At 40.3% G+C, this 20,643-nt stretch overlaps 1 protein-coding gene across 2 annotated transcripts in view; it reads left to right on the forward strand.

Moving 5' to 3' along the window:
- The first annotated feature begins 308 nt into the window (after nucleotides 1-308).
- The window catches only part of DCBLD1 (discoidin, CUB and LCCL domain containing 1), a 67,330-nt gene continuing 46,995 nt past the window's right edge, over nucleotides 309-20,643 (forward strand). Inside the window, exon 1 of one of the 2 annotated variants that reach the window (XM_032157659.2) lies at nucleotides 309-528. The gene's annotated coding sequence lies outside the window, so the exon portion shown is untranslated. Of the gene's footprint in view, nucleotides 529-2,616; nucleotides 2,649-20,643 lie in introns of those variants that run through there. The other variant, XM_058435512.1, reaches the window with a different exon arrangement.

Consider the following 20,643-nt stretch of genomic DNA (forward strand, 5'->3'; position numbering starts at 1 on the left):
CCCGCACCATGCGGCGAGGGGCGGGTCCGGCGGCGAGGTGTCCTGCTGCCTAGCAGGTTCACGTGTACTGGTGCAGGTGGGGAGGAAGGGAAGGAAAGAGCGCAGCAGGGAGCGCCAGATACTTGGAGGGGAGCGCGGGCGGCGCCTGGCTTGCCTCCGGCCTCGCCGTCGGTCACTGCCTGCGAACGCGACTTCCTCCTCTGGGGGCCGACGTGCGGGGCGGGGCGGGGCCGGGCGGGAAACGCCCCCGCAGGGCTGGGCTCAAAGCCGCCCCAATGGGATTCGGTGCGGGGCAGCGACTGCGACCCGTCCCGGCGCCGCGCTCGTCCGCGGAGGAGGCGGCCCGGCCCTGGCAGCTGCGGCTCGGGGTCCGTCGAGGGGAGGCCGAGCCTGCCAAGCTGGCGCCCAGCGGGGTCACCGTGCCCGGCGCCCGCGGCGGCGGCGCGCTGGCGCAGGCTGCCGGGCCGGGCCTCCTGGCCCTGCTGCTCGCGGTCTCCGCCCCTCTCCGGCTGCAGGCGGAGGAGCTGGGTGAGTGGAGCGCGTCCGGCTGGCGGCGGGACCCGGGGCGCCGGGGGCGGGCTGAGGGCTGCGGCGTGGGCCGGGCCTGGGGCCACGGAGCGCGGGAGGAAGTCGGGCTCGCCGCCTGCCACCCGCGGAGTCCGGCTCTACCCGCGGGGCTGGGGGTGAAGTAGGTTACTGCATTCCGTGTCGCACCCCCACCAAACTCCTTCCTTCCCCCAAAACCAGAGAATTAACCTGGCGTCTCTGCACTTTCTCTCCGCCGCCCCCCAGCCCATTTCACTTAGTTTCCAGACTTCCTGACTCTGCTGGCCCCGTGAGAAGTGACCTGACCCCGAGGGTCGCCTTAGAGGACAGCCGTGTGCAGGGCCGGTTCTCTCCAGCCGCCTTTTGACAAAGCCGCTCCTCGGCCGGCGCTGGGCCCTGCCCTCCCTGCCGCCGCTCCTCCCGCGCGGAGTTGGAATCCCGGCGTGTGCGTTCGGGGCTCGTGCGGAATGGCCGGGGCACGTTTGCCGAGGTTGGCCTTGGACGCGGGCGAGCAGGAGGTGCTGCCACCTCCTCCCGAGTGTCCTGCTGGCGCCGCAAGTTGGAATCGTGTGGCTTCCTGTGTATTTGAGCGGGTAGACTCTCAACCAGGCTGCTTTTTCTCTGGAGCTGGTCTTTGACTTGGAGTTAGACCTAATTAACCCACAATCGAGTTTACCCTCTGCCTGTCCAGCAGATTAAAGCAGCAATCCCCTTTACCAGCCCTGGGTGTCCCTATTTCATTCGTCCTCATTAATTAGTGCTTTTTTTTTTTTTTTTTTAATAGCAAGGGCCAGCTTTCTGCCGAGTTGTTTCAGTGTTTCCTCTCCTCCCTTGCTCCTGGCCCTATATGCCTGAGCTTATTTAATGGCGCTGAGTCTATCCGGAGTACTTTGACAGCTCCCCCAACCACTATGCTTTCTGGTGAAACAGGAATCAAAACTAAAATCAATGCTGGCATTTTTTTTCACTGAACTATGCCTCCATTCTGAAACATTGATACTCGAGATGTTGATGGTGGTTCCTAAGTTTATATTACATACCAATTTGTTTAAAAAAACAAAATCCCCAAAACTCTAAAGTTATTTTGTCTGGTACTGTAGCACAATACTAGGCAGATTGTAAAATTGTAATAAATACGTAAGATTTTGTTAAATGCGTAGGACTTTTATAATGGATGTTTTAAATATTTTTACTTTTTTCTCAACTCACTGTTTGAAGGTGCACCTTTAATACTATACGTCTGTGAGAATCAGTCCATCAGTATGTTCCTGTACTAATCTGGCCAAAGCTGTCACTTATCTTTCCCAATAAAGATTTAGATTTTGTATGGTCATCTAGGCTGTTAACTGGGCACTTTGTGAGAGCAGCTCTCTAGGAACAAGTGTGATTGCTTAGATTCTTTTTAAAAAACTATTATCATTATTATTATTATTGAGACAGGGTCTCACTCTGTCGCCCAGGCTGCATTGCAGTGGCACAATCTCAGCTCCCTGCAGCCTCAACCTCCTGGGCTCAAGCAATCCTCCCACCTTAGCCTCCTGAGTAGCTGAGACTACAGGTGCATCCCACCACACCTGGCTAATTTTTGTATATTTTGTAGAGACAGGGTTTAGGCATATTACGCAGGCTGGTTTTGAACTCCTGAGCTCAGGTGATCCGCCCACCCCGGCCTCCCAGAGTGCTGGGACTACAGGCATGTGTGGTTGCTTAGATTCTTAGTGGGCTTCAAATCTTTATAATTTTATAATGTTAGGGTTGTGATAAAATGCTACCATCTGTGTTATAGGCAATTTCGTATTAGACTTTTATTTATTGTGTGGTTTTAGGAAACAAATGTCATAACCGGAATGTTTATAAGCCTAATCAATACAATTAATTAAATTTTTTTGTCAGAGTCTGGTGACCCCATAAAGCTATACTGGGTCCTTTGTAGGGCAACTGCTTGCCTATCTGGTGTTTTTCTTGAATTAAATTTTTTAAAAAGTATCCACCCCTCCCGTTGTTTGCAGCCAGCCAGGTCCCAGGCATTTGGGTTTAGTGGCCAGAGCTTGGGATTATTTCGGCTCCTTATGCCCTGTTCTTCTGGATCCACTTAACTAAAGGTACATATTTACATAGACTGTTTAACATAATTTTGACCTTTCATACTAAGACATCAAGTTGATCATTAGTTTTTATTCCACTTGTATAAATTCATAGGTTTGGATTTAGTCCAGATTTATTACCTTGATATACATTTTTGTAGAATAAAATACCCTTCATTTGTGTAATGAATTTTTGCAACCTAAAACTCCCTGCTTCTCTCTCCACCACAAGATTTGCAAATGGTTATTAGCTAAAGTTTTCCCCCTTGTGATTTAAGTGAAGAATCAAAATGAGCGCTTGATCTCTGAGGAAACTTCTAAGTGTAGATTCAAATCTCGCATACTTAAAAATTGCTTCAAAACCCTCTGCCCAACTCTCAATTTGTTATTTAGAAGGTCTGCTGTTAAAGACATTTATTTTGGGTTAGACATAGGATCAGCTGATAGGTGATGTTTTAGGTGAGTGGCTTTTTTAAAAGTCAGCACAAGTTTATTCTGCCACCTTCTGTACGAGTGTGTGCACTCATCCTTCTCTTGTCTCATCTGAACAGCCAGCCTTGTAGACTGTAAGATCCTGAAGGCAGAGACTGGGACTATATAGTCTTTGTCTTCCTAGTATCTGACAAAGGTACTCAGTGTTCCTTGAGTTGAACTGAGCAATCTCTTTGTGTTTAGGATATATTTTCAAATTACTTCCTAACTAGTGGAAACCAAGTAATAAAGAGCCTACTGACATTCTTTATAAAGGTGTACATCTGCTGCTTCTACTAATTAATTTTGTTTATCAAGCCCAGCTCTCTTGGCATGCGTATTTCTATATGTAAGGATGCCTTTTAAATGAAAATACAGCAGAAAGAAGGGAACATGCCAGCAGAACAATATGTACAATATCTTTTGGCTCTAGTAGATATAATTTGTAACACTCAGAAACAGTAAGTTGTATATTAATATTTCAGAGAAGAAAGAGGTTATGTTAAAAAATTCATTAAACAAATCAAATGATATGTTTAAAGCAGAACTTGAACTCTGAATAATGTCCCAAACTGCTTCTATTAACTTACATGTTACAATTTGAACTCTTTAACCTTGTGGAACTGACACAGACTTGAAAATCATTTGTAAAAACCACAACTTGGAAATTAGTAAGGCATCTGACATTTATGAGGAATTATGTCTTATTTTTAACACACATGGGGGCATTAATTTAATTGCAGCATTTAGCAAAGGTTTTAGTTGTGTTAAAGCAGGAAAAAAAAGTTTGTTCTGGGAAATACACCCCATAGCGTTTACACCTATTTCTACGTGTGTCTTAAAGCATAAAGTCAACTCTGTACATATTAGAGCAATTAGTTGTTTTTCTTCATTAAAACAAATCAATAAATGTTAGCTATCTTAGTATTCATTAATGTTTATTACTATTGATTTGACAAATATTGAGGCCTCTTTGTTCTGTCTCCTCCACTGCCTCTCCGACCTCATTCCCTGAAATGCTCCCCCATACTCAGGCCTCTCTAGCCGTTTGGTTTTTTTGCTATTTCTCCAAAATGACAGGCACTGTTCTACCTCAGAACCTTTGCACATGCTGTTCTCTGCCTGGAATAGTCTTGCCCCAAATATCCACAAAGCTTGCTCCTCCTTCAGTGTTTGTTTAGATGTTGCCCTCTCAGGGAGAACTTTCCTAACCACTTGAAACCCTCTCTTCATTCCCAGAACTCCATATTCCCCTTCTTAGCTTTCAGTTTTCTCTAGAGCAGGGAACCCTAAGCCCTGGGCTGCAGACTGGTACCTGTCAGTGGCCCGTTAGGAGCCGGGCCACACAGCAGGGTGTGAGCAACAGGTGATGGAGCATTACCGCCTGAGCTCGCCTGCTATCAGATCAGCTGGGCATTAGATTCTCATTGGAGCTTGAACTCTATTGAGAACTGCATGTTTGAGGCATCTAGGTTGCCACGCTCCTTATGAGAATCTAATGCCTGATGATCTGAGGTGGAGCAGTTTCATCTGGAAACCATCCCCCTCTAACCCAGCCCCATACACGGAAAAATTGTCCTTCATGAAACCGGTCCCTGTTGCCAAAACGGTTGGGGACCACTGCTCTGGAGCACTTACCCTCTTCCAACAAAGTGTATAATTTACACTTTAAATTGTCTGCCTTCCTCCTACTAGATTATAAGGTCCATGAGTTTTGTGCCTTGAACAGTGGCCATATTGGGAGCTCAACAGGCGATGGGTGCTTAGTGAGGATGGGGTGAGAAGGCAGTGAAAACACAATTCCTGCCCTGTAAGACTCAACCTCACTCTAGTTAAGAAATCAAAACTGGCCAGAGGTGGCTCACACCTGTAATCCCAGCACTTTGGGAGGTTGAGGCAGGCGGATCACTTGAGCTCAGGAGTTTGAGACAGCCTGAGCAACATAGCGAAAACCCATCTATAGCGAAAATACAATAAAACTAGCCAGGTGTGGTGGTGTCCTGTGGTCCTGGCTACTCGGGATGCTGAGGTGGGAGGATCTCTTGAGCCTGGGAGACAGTGGTTGCAGTGAGCTGAGATTGGGCCACTGTACTCCAGCCTGGGTGACAGAGCAAGACCTAGTCTCAAATAAAAAAAGAAAATTAAAACCTGGACATGGCAAAGTAATGAACTTGTATGTCTAATCCAATGTTGAATGTAAAAGTCTGTAACTATGTATGTAAAATAGAGAAATTCATTCTAGCATATTAGAAATTTGGCATTGAGGGTGAAGGGAAAAATATAGCCAGAATTTCAGATTATTTTTTTCATTAGACTGAGGAGTAGTTTTGCCATTTTGCAAACTGAGGAGTCACGTGGATGTCATCTTCCAGATGTTCATTGTCTGCTTTGTACGTTAAAAAAATAGTTGTTTGCCTTACTGGGTGAGGGAGACTTAGTTTATGGGAAAAATAAAACAAACGCACGTGATGACTTCTTACCCGATGTGGAAATAGAGTCGTGACTGTGAGCCCTGGTATGCTGAACCTAGAACCAACCGCCAAACTTGCCTTTCAGTGGGAGTTGAAGAGGAGGGGTTTTGGGGGATTGTGGGGTAAGCATTGGAGGATTCCCTAAGATCCATGAAAGCAGAGATGAATCTCAGCCTCTTCTTTCACCACCCAGTACGGTGCCTGGCACATAGCAGGCTCCAGATAACTACTAGTTCCTGAGTCAGCATATGAATGCTGTGGTTGAGGTTTGAAAGAATTGAAAGGAGAGTAATATTCATGTTATTTTAAACAGAAATTGTATATATGACTATTGTGGAGCATTGGGAAACACTGCACGTATGTAAGAAAATAACTAGGCTGGGCAGGGCGGCTAACTCCTGTAATCCCAGCAGTTTGGGAGGCGGAGGTGGACAGATCACTTGAGTCCAGGAGTTCCAGACCAGCCTGGGCAACATGGCGAAACCCCGGTCTCTACAAAAAATACAAAAATTTGCCGGGCGTGGTGGCACACGCCTGTAGTCCCAGCTACTCGGGAAGCTGAGGTGGGAGGATCCCTTGAACCCAGGAGGCAGCTGTTGCAGTGAGCTGTGATGGTGCCACCGTACTCCAGCCTGGGCAACAGAGTGAGACCTTGTCTCAAAAAGAAAATAACTAAATTCAACTCTGAAAAGAACCGGGAATCTCTGAGACGCTTTTACAGGCAACAGCAGGAAAACTGCCATGAGTGAGGGGCCGGCAGTCTTGAGATTAGAGGGGGGAGCAAATGATCCACTGATTTAGACCAGGGATCCCCTATGGTCTGCTAATGCTTACACATTTAGGGTATCAGGGGCCTACTTCACCTCAAAGATCATTTGGGGACAGTGTCTAGGCATTTGTGACATCAGCACTGTGTTAAGTCATATTGTCGTGTATGACTTTACTGCCATTTCTACTTGATTTATTAATCTGGTTCTTATTAGCTATTTCTTCAGGAGCTACATGCTGTGTAATAATATACCCAATATTTGCAGAAATGTCTTGTGTCTTGTGTATAATTATATATGATTGTATTAGTTTGTTCCGTGTTGCTATAAGGGAATATCTGAGGCTGGGAAATTTATAAAGAAAATAGGTGTATTTGGCTCAAGTTTCTGCAGGCTGTACAGGCATAGCATAAGCATCTGCTCGGCCTCTGGTGAGGGCCTCAGGAAGCTTGCAATCATGACAGAAGGTGAAGGAGAAGCATGTGCATCACACAGTGAGAGACAGAGAAAGAGAGATGCTCTTAACCATCCAGCTCTTGTGTGAAGTAATAGCAAGAACTCACTCATCAGCAAGGGGATGGAGCCAAGCCATTCACGAGGGATCTGTCCCTATGATCCAATACCTCTCACCAGGCCCCACCTCCAGCATTGGGGATCATATTCCAACATGAGATCTGGAGGGGACAAAACATCCAAATCATATCAACAATAATTTTAGGCTAGGTAGATTTTTTTGTAGGAAAAGCTGCAAAGGATAATACTGAAATAAGGTAACAGCTTAAGTAGCTCTGTGTTACCCCCATACCACCCCCCTTTTAAAAATAGAGTTGTGCTTGAGCTTCTTTTTTAAAAAACAAAAAAGAATAAATTTCTCTTAGGTTGGAGCTTTCTTCCCTACCTTCCCTAATGCTTACAACAGAAGCAGAACAGTTGTGAAACAAAGTAGGATGTCAATAAATAACATTGCCCTGATATATCATAATCATGGAAAATGTTACACATAGAACCATTGAGGACATGTTTTGATTCTATATATTTTTATGTAAACGCGCACACACACACACACACACACCCCCCTATAGCAAATATATGTGTGTACACACACATTTACTATTTTTATTAAATATTGTGTAGACACAAAATTATAGACTATAAATAAAGGTATAAAGAACAACAATAAAACTAATACCTGGGTTCCCCCCTCTGCTACCTAGTCTGTGTGTGCTTTTATATTCTGCTTTTTTAAACCTATGTTTTATTAAAAGTTTTTTATTATATTACTTGGAAAAATTCCATGTTTATATTTATTTTAGAATGTGCCTTGAAGTAAACCAAAAACTTATTTCTAAGTCATTTATTTGCTACTGAGAAATATCTAATGGGAAAGTGGAATTTTTGTCCAGGCCAACTTATAATTGATGTGTCTTGTCAATGTTTTTGTTTTATATTATTCAAATTACTCTCTCTTACTAATGGAGTCAAATAATTTGCCTATTCATACTTTATTTGAGAAAAGTACATAAGTTTAAATATACTAAGTATCAGAAAGGTAAGGTGTATTTTTTTAATCCTTCTTTGGTGAGATTCTTAATTTGTATTGAATGGATCAGGCTTGTTCATTATTAGACTATTTGGAGTTTATTGAGACCCACGTTAGTTTTTATAGTCAGCATCTTCAAACTCATTATAACTGCTATTGTAGCCTTTTTATTCAGTGTTCAACATATTTACATTTACTGAAAAAGAATAGTCTTTGTTTTCTTTCATCACAAAATTAAAATCCTTGAAAACTAATAATATATATATAGCTCCCTTTTTGCATTTGAGCATGTTTAGTGGTTGTGCTTAAAGGCTGTGTGTAAATGATTTTTATGAAGCACGGTATTCTTGAAAAACAAAGGAAACAAAAACTTTCTTTCACTATTATTTCTGACAAAAAAACAAGACAAAAGGATATTAAAAGTGTGATGTCCAGTTAAATTTGAATTACCAAGGCATAAAATTTCCTACAGGGAAAATAGATAAACATCTATGCGTTTGTTGCCTAACTTTTAAATGGCTGAGTGGTTTTAATTCAGCCTTTTTATTGCTTTTCACAAAAGCAAGTTTACCTCATATTAAAATGTGGTTGATTGCAGCCCAAAAGAGAAAACTGTAGGGGCTTAATGACCCATGGGACCACTGGAACATGAGATTCATGTATTGAATTGCTTCCATTCTGAGGATTTTAGAATGGAGGCTGCTTGTTTTGAGAATAAAATGAACCAAGGTTTGCCCCCACCCCGCCCACCATTTTTTTGGGATCCCTGGAAAGCTCCTGCTTTGCCAAGAGACTAAAATAGGAGATGGCCTATTGCAGACAGAAAAATGGCCCTGTACCTACTGTCGCTGCCAGCTCAGAAGGGTCTACAAGTCTTTTGAGACTTCAAAATCTATTAATAAACTAAAAATTTATTAAGGATTTCTTGACTTTTTTCCTATTTCATTTGAATCTCTAAATATTTTCTTACATAGCCACAATGTTATGAGCACACCTAAGAACACTAATAGTTTTTCTTCAATATCATCTAATACTCAAGTCATATTCAAATTTCCAAAGCTATCCTAAACATGTCTTTTAACCTTTGGTTTGTACAAACAAGGATCCAAATAAGGCCTACATATTACTTATTATGTCTCTTTAGTCACTTTTAATCTATCACTGACCCCCACCCACATACTTTTTCTTTTCCTGCGAGGAAACCAGGTTCAGTTGTTCTGTGCCACAGCTCACGTCCTAAAGTGTACTCATCGCTTCGGAGTAGTTTATCTTTTACTTGGTGCGCTATACCTGTATTTCTGTATAAGCCCGAAATTTGACCTAAAGACTCGATTAGATTCAGACTCAGTGTTTTTGGTAAAAGTACTCAAAGGTGCTGTGTACTTCTAACTGTATCACAATAGGACGCATATGTTATTATTGTTGTGATTATTGCTCTACTTTTAGTGATGCTCAGAATCACCAGTGACTTTAGGAAGTGATACATTGATCTCTCCATTATAAAACCGCTGTTTCTCTATGACTTACAAGTAATCTTTGGAATGTTAGTTTCTTACTCAGTAAAAGTATTTCCTCGTCAACAATTCACTGTATGGTTTAAGCATCCAGTTACTGTTGTTGCTTGTCAAGTCTGATTTTTCATATAGACAAATTTTAAACTTCTATCTTCGTATGTATTTTGAATCGTTGTATGTTTTTTACATCGAATTTAATCCCAACAATTCTGAGAGCTATTGAGGGAACTGAGATTCAGAGAAACAATTATTTACCTAAGACACATTTACTTTGTGTGCCCAAAGTGGGACCCAGGCACATATCTTACAATTCTGAATGCCTTGAAATGGTTTCCTGCCCTTTGTCTCCAAGGATACCCATCATATGTTCCTATCCAGGGGAGAAAAAGTTAGAAAAGAAGTCATGGGGGAACACAGTTTGAGGGGGTTACTTATGCAATTAAGCCTGAAATTCATAGTCTTTGGTTTATATTTGAGGTGATCACATTTGCCATAGAAATATTAAGATTTTTTAAAGTCCTAACTGGTAGCTAACCATTGCTTTTATAGCATTGCAATACATCCAGCAGTGCAGAATATGGAATGTGCAAAAGCAGTACGATTTTCAGGACTGGACTGTGATATGAGTTTTATGAGGTTTATTTTTTCTCTCAACTCTCATGTTTCATACCTTATTAGATGTATGATAAGATACCATCTGTCACCCCACTGAGATTTGCTATTTTCTTGTCAGGAAACATTGATTGCTTGTTCCGTGGATATGGTGCATAAACCTACGCTTGCACAAACCTTCCCATCCTATTTCTTTGTTTATTTTCCACAGTATGCTGAAGTAATTCCTGAATTGACACTTTTATCCAGGTTTCAGAAATGCCATTTTGGCTTAACTATAGATCCTGGAACTTATTGTTGCCTGTCCTAGACTTATAAATGAAATCTGGAGTGAAAATAAGCATCAGATACAGATGTGTTCTAATTTTAGGAATAGATATTAAAATTAAGCCATACAAAATTTTTATCTTGAGGATTTTCTTTCACTTTAAAAAATATTCATGGCAATATCCTTCTTAATAATGAGGGCTTTTTAAGCCTGTTGCTACTCAGAATATATCTTACAGGATCCAATAGAATAGTCACTAATAAGAGCTTTTTGGAAATGTAGAATTTCCAGACCCTGCATTTTGACAAGATCCCCAGGTGATTAGTTTGCATACTGAAGTGTGAGAAGCAGCACTTTAATACACTGACATCTTCTTTTACAAAGCATCTTTCAGGAGCTAAGCAAAGTGAACAACCTTTGTTGGAAGTAGAATAGGCACCTCTCATTAGACCTTTCCCTTAATAGTCTAGTAAAGAGTACTTCGATAATTAAAAAAGGGGGATGGCAGAACTTCTCATATCATAGTTTTTACAAAAAAAAAAACTCCTAATTAAACATGACTATATTTCTCATGTTAATTTTGAGACAAAAAGAGTATGACTACAAAAAACTAAATATCAGTTATGCTGCTCAGCAGTAATGTGAGGTTGGGCAGTGTCTTAAATATCGCTCCCTCAGTTTTGTCAACTCTAAAATGGGTGACTTAGGCAGTAGTGGCATTAGAGCACGTGATTCCATTCCATCGTCTTTGAAGTCAGACTAGCTTCAGGTTAGGATCTGATCCCAGCCCAGCCACATGGGCTGAGTTATGCTGCATCTCAGAGCCTTGACTCCTTCACACACAGAATAGAGATAATAAGAGGGATGTGTGGTGAAGAAAGGGTATTGTGGGCTTCAGTTTTGTTGTATAGGAGATGTCCTATCTTATAAGCTACTGGGTATACACTTTGATGTTTGTGAAATTACTCTTTGTATATGTATATCTCTATATATGTGTGTGTATATATGTGAAATAATTTGTAATCAATTTTTAAAAACTATCATTATCAGATATGGTTGTCATGAAGGCTAAATAAGGTAATATAAAGTCCTTAGAACACTGTATCTGCTACTTTTTACAATGAATGTTTGGTAAATGCTAGTTTTTAGTAAGGGCCCTTTCATAATTTTATTTTTTTCCTTTCCCAATAACTTTTTGGCTCTCAATTTTTAAAAAACTATTATCTGTGAAAGTGAAAGCTCACATCTATGTGCGAAGGAGAAATGTTTACAGTTTTAATTTATAAAACTCAGTTTAACTTTGTCTTTACTTGGTAATATTGGATTTTCTGGGCTCCAGAGAGAAAAGTCAGTATCAGTATTACACTTTATCTGAATATTGGCAGTATGCATGTTTAACATGAAACCAAGGTGAGAGAAAGCTAGCATGTTCTAGTGGCAGGAAAGATTTCTTGACTTATCTTCAACTGAAGCAGTGGCAGCTTGGATATTACATCAGCATCCTGACATTATTAACAAAGGTCAGCAGCCTCTTTTCTCTGACTTCCTTATTCTAAGCGTCTATTCAACAGAGATAAAACAGTTGTCTTAGAATTGTTTTACTGTACAGACAAGTTTTTTTTTTCTTAAAAATCTTCTTTGAAATTAAGAAATTTAACCAATGTGTCCAATTTGTTGTAGATGCCCACAAAGTTCTTGTAACTTAATAACAACAGTGAGAAAAGTCTTGCTTTTGAATCAAGTCACATTATATAATTTCAGTATCATTTTTAGAACTCCAGAGGCCAAAGTCCACTTCTCCACATAACATCTTTAATCCCAGAAGCGCTATCATGGGATCTCTCTGTGTGTCCCACTTGTGAGAGTCTAACCTAGGAGTTCACCAGTAGTATGTCTCACATCCCGGGAGATGCCCCAAGAGGAAAGAGTTTTCTGGGAAATGCTGTAAACTGCAACACGCATCAGAGCTTCACTATGCACTGTAAGGGCTTTGAGATGTTCTGTGGTAAAGAAAAAAGTGGGATTCTGCGAGCTTACTGACCTTGCAGCTCTTTTGAGGAGGTTCAAAGCATAACCTCCTGGTAAACCGCCCAGACTAGTACCACAGTGTCTACTTCAGGACATGCTGACATAGCAGTAAGTGGGCATTAGATAAATACTGGGAAATGCATTCTAATTAGACTTTCTCAGCCGATTAAAGCACACACACACAGCCTTATTCATCTTCACCACACCCAGTTATGGTTGGTAATTTTACAGATGAGGAAAATTGATACACACTAAATGGGGGATTTCTTAGGATCATACAGCCAATGGGTGATGGAATTTGGACAAAGTCAGCTAATTCAAAGCAATATTTTTGATACTTTAATAATGTGTAGAATTTTAAGATAAAAATAGTAGCAGTTAATATATTGAATTTTTACTATATGGTTGCCTCTTTGCTTGATACTTTGTTTTTATTAGCATTCTCCCGTTTAATGCTCATGAAATTAGGCACTATTGTTGTCTTTGTATTACAGATGATGGAATTCAGTTTTACCTTAGAGAGGTAAAAAGACTCACCCAAGGCCACAAAGCCAGTGTTAGGCAGGGCTGTGCCAGAATCAAGGTTGTAACCATTATGCTCTGTCACCTCCCAAGTTTATGGAAATAATTTATGAATTAGGAAATGATAGGTGTGTCAACTCTCCTCCCCCACATCCACAAGCCTTCTAATGATCTTTTGCTTTTCAGCGGAAGTCTCAAGACTGGAGAGTGACCAAGAACTGCAGTGTTCACTGATTTTATGTATAGCACATTAAAGAATAGCATTGGCTAGATTTTGAGATTTTTTTCCATTGGCAGCAAATTATGAATCTTTTAAATATCTTAACATGGTAATTATTGATGTCTTTGGACACTGATGGAAGTAATCCCACATTATATAGGAATCATAGAGGAATCATAGGATCTCTTGAAATGATTTGGTTCATTTTCATACATTCAGACTGATTTATTTTAAGTGGTACTTTTAGCTGATAGGAATGTTGAAAGTTTCCACAGAGAGACTTTTGACATATTCCTTGTGTTTCCTTTTATTTTACTTTCAAATGTTTCATCTGCTGAGTCAACAGCATTATCATCCTTATTAGATCACTAGTCATATCATTAGCATCTATTTTATATGTGGTGAGAATAAAGTTGAGAGAGATTGTCCAACAGTTTTATAAAACATGGTCATGTGTTTCTAGTCGATAGCTGTAACTTCTTTCAGCATAGTATTATCATCAGTATTCCTTTCAGAAAAACTAAAGATTTTGAATATTTTGTTTTATCATTACAAGTTCTGTTTTGCCTTTGTTCATTCTCACATAGCAACTGAGGCCCTTTTACTCCTGTTTTTCTTTTGCTTCTGGCAGCCTACAAGGTAAAAAGCTAAGCACAATTGAAGAAGAGCAAAGCTGCTAAGAGAATAAGGCTGAGAGTGGAATTAATGATATCTTGGAAAATCGGTTTGCCTTACCATCAGACAAAACTGTAATAATTGCAGGCTCTCCTTTGTGGTTGAAAAGATTGTAGTCATCAAGAGCTCACTTGATCTTAGACATGGGAAGAAATTTTCTCACACCCACACATGGATGATTGTATATGTGTTGAGACCTGTTGTAACTTGAATATTAGAAGAGCAAGGATACAACTAATGAAATCACGTTTCTAGAAATGGCTTTACTCTTGTGATATTTTAGAGCACTCTTTCCCAAGTTGCAGGTTAGGACCCCTTAATAGGTAATGAAATCACTTCAATAGACACAACCAGTATGCTTTAACAAAGACAAAAATGAAACTGAATAGAATAGGAAATAATCACAATGCATTACATGTAATAAAGTAATTGTATCATTTAACTTCTGTTCATTGTTTATGCATGTGTATGCATATGTGATTACTTGGGGTGTGATAAAAAAATCTGTGTTCTAACTATAGGCCATAATAATAATTTTAAAAAAGCTTGAGGTTTCTGTCTTGCTCTAAGGACTAGTTAATAATCAATCTAAAAAGTATATTTGATTAGCCGGGCTTGTTGGTGCATGCCTGTAATCCCAGCTAATCGGGAGGCTGAGGCAGGAGAATTGCTTGAACCTAGGAGGCGGAGGTTGCAGTAAGCCGAGATCGCGCCACTGCACTCCAGCCTGGGTGACAGAGCAAGACTCCATCTCAAAAAAAGAATTTAAAAAAAAGTATATTTGCACTATTCATTTTACTCCACCCAGATCATTTTCCAACAAGTGCAGTTCAGTTACAAGTTTTCTTTTAAAGTCTAATCATGCTTTCTAGTATTGCAGAACTTAGTCCATACCAGGTATATCTTATTTTGCTTTTCTTTTAGTGGAACATGATTTCTTATCAAAGGGAAATAGTCTTTTAAGGAAGTTATTGTTTTCCTTTCGTAGTGGATGGAATTAAAGTAGACTAAATAAAGGATTGGCTTGTGTATACAAGCATCTAGGATTTGTTCTAAGCTTATTTAGAAAGTAGCTTGTATATCGACAACTCCTGAATAGCTAATGTTAAAGGCTAAAAGGTAGAGACCTATCCATTAATTTCAGGCATTTGGAGAATAGATACTGAGTCCATATCTCTGTTTTTGTAAGTGTCAAGAATTTACTTGTTAATATATCTTTCTTCTCTTGACTGTGGACTTCTTGAAGTGAGAACTACAGTGTACTGAGTTCCTAGTTGTTTGTTTCCTGAATTTTTAATGACAGTCTGAGACTTCTTCCTATCTGTGTTATGAGGCTGATGTTAAAGTAGCCTTTAGTGTTACAAAGAATGTTAGGTGAATTTGGTAGTTTCAATTATATTATTTTTCTCCTTTATATGTATTCATATTGTAGAATGTTTAGAAGAAAAATGTATAAATAAAATGAAAATCATTTGTAAACTTACACCATAGAAGTAAACACTTTAAATATTACACATCTATGTGTGTACAATATATTCTGTATTAAAGTGTTTTCATGTTAAATATTCTTCTAAAACATGAGTAACTTCCTTAACATCACACTGCTTGGAGATAACAGTTTGGCTATTCTTTTCTAATTTAGATTGTTTCCAGATGTTCAGAATTAAAATCTGTATACTTAAATTCTGTACATAGATCACTTTGGGAGTTCCGAAATATTCATGAATACTGGCACCTTTTTCCAGAATCTAAGCTTCATGCATCTAGTTTTGTTCTTGTAAATTGTTTTGAGGAAGTGGTGGTCAGTGTCACAAACCAGCTGTGGCTCCAAACAGACACCAGGATTTAGGCCCATTACAGAGAGACCACCCTGGAAATATTCTACAGTCAAGAGGAGCTTTCAGTCTAGAAGAGGAGGAAGTGATACTTAGTTTAGTCATCATGTGCTTTGGCAAGAAATTACAGTCGAAAGGAAGGAACAGATAAACATTGTGTAGTAGCCACTTTGAAGAGTGGTCAAATTCCCTATGGCAAAACTTCCTCCTCCCCTCCTCATTCCCCATTCCCCCTATTTTGATGTTAGATAGGTGGCACTTTACTGTGTTACTCCCCGCCTATCCTCCCCACAACATTACTTGGAGTTTAATCATAAGATCGTGGTTTTATTTTTTTCCCTTAAAGATGGATCTTTATTTCTTTTAATTTTTAATATTCTTAGAACTGTGAGCCCTTATCATCCAGCTATAGCAACCATCAACATTTCTCCATATTTTTTCATTTATTCTGCATCTCCTCTTTTTTGCCAGGTATTTTAAGGCAAATCCCAGACCTTATGTCATTTCAGCCCTACATATGTCAATAGGCATCCCTCAAAAAAATGGCATTTTCTTATGTAGCCTCGATGCCATTGTCTCACCTAATAAAATTAATAATTATCTGAAATTATTTAATATCCCAATTATCTATTTAAGAGATTTTATAAGGTTGGTTTTTCAAATCAGGTTTCAAGCAAGTCTCACTTGTTATGGCACATAAGTGTCTTTTAAATCTAAAATAAACACTTTTTTATGTATGCCCCTTCATTTAATTCATTGCTGAAGAAACTAGGTCAACTGTATTTCACAGAGATCTTTTTATTGCAGATCTGTTTAAATGCTTTAATTAAAAGAATTTTAGGCTAGGTGCAGTGGCGCACACCTGTAATCCCAGCATTTGGGAGGCCAAGGCAAGAGGATCACTTGAGCCTAGGAGTTCCAGACCAGCCTGGGCAACATAGTGTGGCCCCCATCTCTACCAAAAAAAAAAAAAAAATCAGCCAGGTGTGGTGGTGTGGGCCTGTAGTTCCAGCTACTTGGGAGGCTGATGTGGGAAGATTGCTGGAGCCTCAGAGGTCGAGGGTGCAGCGAGCTGTGATCGTGCCACTGTATTCCAGCCTGGGTGACAGAATGAGACCCTGTCTCAAAAAGAAAAAGAAAAAAAAAATTAAGAGAAAAAGCGTACAGGATAACAAAATGCAAAGAGTATAAAAAAGTACAAAATAGAAAAAGTAAAAGCCTCCTCACTTCCATCCCCACCCAGACAAACTTGATTGACATTATTTTTTCAATTCTTTAATTAACCTTTTTATTTTCAGATCATTGTAGATCACATGCAATTGGAAGAACTAATACAGAGAGATATTGTATGCCTTTTACCTAGTTTCCCTCAATTATAACATCTTTGCAAACTACAATACCATATCACAACCAGGATACTGACATTGATACATGAGACAAAGAAGATAAACTGATAGTTTTTTAAGTAACTTTTGTCTTCTTTGTCAGTGATTGTTAATTAGAGAGTCAGGCTGTGAGAGGTAGGCTACCTGAGTGTCAGAATGAGGTAATAAGAATAATGCTTCTCCTCATCTCTACTAAAAATACAAAATTAGTTGGGTGTGGTAGCGCATGCCTGTAATTGCAGCTACTCAGGAGGCTGAGGCAGGACAATCGCTTGAACCTGGGAGGCGGAGGTTGCGGTGAGCTGAGATCATGCCACTGCACTCCAGCCTGGGCAACAAAAGCGAAAGTCCGTCTCAAAAATAAATAATACTTGTCTATTTTCATGTGTATGCATCTGCCTTCTTCAACACATGACATTGTAGGCGTTTTCTCTCCCTAGCAGTTTTTCATTTTACCCTTTGGCATCTTTCTACTTAATCCTTTGAAATCACCCAAACTGTGGAAGCACAAGAGAGTGAAAATTCCTGATGTAGTTAATACCCATGGAATAAACTTACTATATTAGTCTTGCCACAGAAAACTCCATAGTCTACTTCCATAGGTTAGAGTGATATTAGAACTTCTGATGACAGTTTGCTTTTTAATAAATTAGTACTCAGCACTTCCTTTGCAATTCAGATTCTTTGGCAGAACAAAGACTCATGGGGTTTTGTTCTGATAGTTAATGGAAGAGAGAAATTTCCCCAAGGAGGTACAGATCCCCAGGCAAAGTAACGATGGGAATGTTGACGATTTGAACTTGCCTGCATTGTGCCAGCATTGCTGGGTGAAAGAAGTTTCCTCTTGGGCCTTAGAGTGGAAGTGGTCGGAAAGAAATACAATTAAAGGGCTGAATAAAAGTGATACCCTGGCCGAGTGCGGTGGCTCATGCCTGTAATCCCAGCACTTTGGGAGGCTGAGGTGGGTGGATCATGAGGTCAGGAGATCGAGACCATCCTGGCTAACACGGTGAAACCCCATCTCTACTAAAAATACAAAAAATTAGCCGGACGTAAATGCACCTGTCGTCCCACCTACTTGGGAGGCTGAGGCAGGAGAATCGCTTGAACCCAGGAGGCAGAGGTTGCAGTGAGCTGAGATCCTGCCACTGCACTCCAGCCTGGGCGACAGAGCGAGACTTCGTCTCAAAAAAAAAAAGTGACACCCTAAGATTTTCCTTTGCTGACACATGTCACTTTAAAAAAAAATAAAATTTAGAATATGATAGTCACATGTAGGCTGACTCATATAATTGCTCCTTATTTTATATTTAACTGTGTTTTCTGAAAAAAAAAATGTTTTTCTCTTCCTTTTCTTTTATGAAAGGAGAATTTCATAGTCCTAAGAAAAGTGACATTTAAATATTTGACCAGGAGATTTCTTGGTGGCTTGGAGAGGTTGTGTTGTGTTTATATTTAGATGCATATTTGTCTGTACTAATTACCCTAGGATTGCTTTATGAGGGTGCTCAAAATAAATGCTTACAAAGGTAGGGCAGGTAACAGAAATGAGTAACAAGGACCTGGTGAAGAACTAGGATGTTTGGCTCCTTTCAAGGGACAGCCACTGTATCACTAGCCCTGTGAGAATGCCTGATCATGTGGTTGTCAACGTCTTTCAGTTGTTGTTGTTGTTGTTGTTGTTGAGATGGAATCTCACTCTCTTGCCCAGGCTGGAGTTCAGTGGCATGATCTCAGCTCACTGCAACCTCTGCCTCCTGGGTTCAAGTGATTCTCCTGCCTCAGCTTCCCGAGTAGCTGAGATTACAGGCTCGCGCTACCACGCCCACCTAATTTTTGTATTTTTAGTAGACACAGGGTTTCACCATGTTGGTCAGGCTGGTCTCGAACTCCTGACTTCAGGTGATCCGCCCGCCTTGGCCTCCCAAAATGCTGGGATTAGAGGCATGAGCCACTGCTCCCAGTTTGTCCTTCAGTTTTAAAGAGAAACTATAAATTGGATTTTTTATTAAAGCCCTTTAAAGCCGACAAACCAGATTTTAAATCAAAGCCCTGTGCACTGTGTGCTCCTGCACACTGTGCTTCTCTCTAATATCATTTTCATTTAATTCTTGGCAATTTTGTGTTTACCAACTGCCAGGGAGCCCAAGGAATTTAGTTGTCACCTCAAACTTAACCAACCTTACAACCTTTGTCCCCAAACCTCCTCCCTCTCTGGACTCTTTTCGCTGTCTATATTGGCCTCTGTGTTGCAATCATTTCTCGACTGAACAAGGCCTTGGTGTTTTCTCTCCTTTGTTCTTCCCACTATAGTTCCCCCAAACCTGAGTCTGTTGATTTTGTCTCAAGAATTTGCCTGTTTTCTGTTCCCTTCCTTCCTGTTCCAGCTACCCCCATTGCTAGCCTGCCTACTGCTCCTGTGATCCAGATTCTGTCCCCATTCTAGTTCCTGTAGCATGGTCCAGCCAGGTTGATCATCTTTTTCTAATACCTCTTTCGTTATCTTCCTACTCAAAAAATTCTATGTGTCCTTGTTGCCTACCACGTAAATTTCACTAATTCTGCCTGGATCTCAGGGCTTCATAGTAGTTTTATCTTGGCTGTCTGAAGTTCCCCCCGGCACTCCTTAACCCATTGGTCCATTAAAGCCAGCTCTATTTCCCCAATTCAGCCCCCTGTCAGGGGCTGCCAGGAATCTTGTGGGAGTTTCTGGATAATGGGTAGATCCTTTCCCTAGGTCTTGGCTGTTGAAATGATGTAGATTCTAGAGTTTTCAAATCTTTTTCTTTTTTTTTTTTTAATAAACCTCTATTACCATTTGGCCCTGACACCTCAAGGCAAGAAGGAAGTGGAATAAAGGAAGACTCCTCAATCCAACTCTAACTGGGGAAGAGGCTGGGAGGGAAGAGGGCTGCTTTGAGGTCCTCAGATTCACAGTATACCCAAGTTGAGGCTTCTCCATCAGAGACTTTGGGATGGAGAGGCCTTCTTTTACTACCTTTGAGAGTTCCTTCTTCAACAGCTTTCTGCTTCTCTCCCTCCAGCTGAGACCAGAAATTTTTGCTTTGTTTATGTGAAGCTGTACTAACCATAGACATTTTGCAATCTGAATGCAACGTATGCTCATTCTCCTTGCAGCCCACCCAGTTGTGCATGTCCTTAGATAGTTGTGTGATTGACTAAGTCACTTTAATCAACTAGAGCAACCTGTAGGTTAATAGGTAAACTTCCCTATTCAGAAAAGTCTTCAGATAATTTCTTGTTTTGATGAAATGCTGGTAATTCGCTGAAACATTCTTTCTTGCCTCTCTCCTTTGCATTTTGTTTAGACCCCTGATGTATATATAACACATAGCACCTAGAATTATAGTTATTTGAATGTGTGACTATTTGCCATTTTACTCTGAGTTCTATGAGACAGCAAGTGCTGCTTTTGTGTTTCCAGCTTTTAATACCATGTCTGGTTATGAAAAGCACTCAACATAGTAGATCCTTGACATTTTCTGATTGTACATCCCAAGTCTATGAAGAACCTTAGAATCTGTGACTGTCATTAACTAAGACATACATTTCAAATGATTATTAGGTTCAGTCCCCAGCTAAGTGACTTGTAGCTAAACAAAGTTATGTCAGCTTAAGCCTCAGATTCTAACAGGAGCATTTTCTATACATTATCTCATTTAATCAGCACAACCACCTTCTAAA

The sequence above is a fragment of the Hylobates moloch genome, unplaced genomic scaffold (genome assembly GCF_009828535.3).
Source record: "Hylobates moloch isolate HMO894 unplaced genomic scaffold, HMol_V3 SCAFFOLD_2, whole genome shotgun sequence".
Lineage (NCBI taxonomy): Eukaryota > Metazoa > Chordata > Mammalia > Primates > Hylobatidae > Hylobates > Hylobates moloch.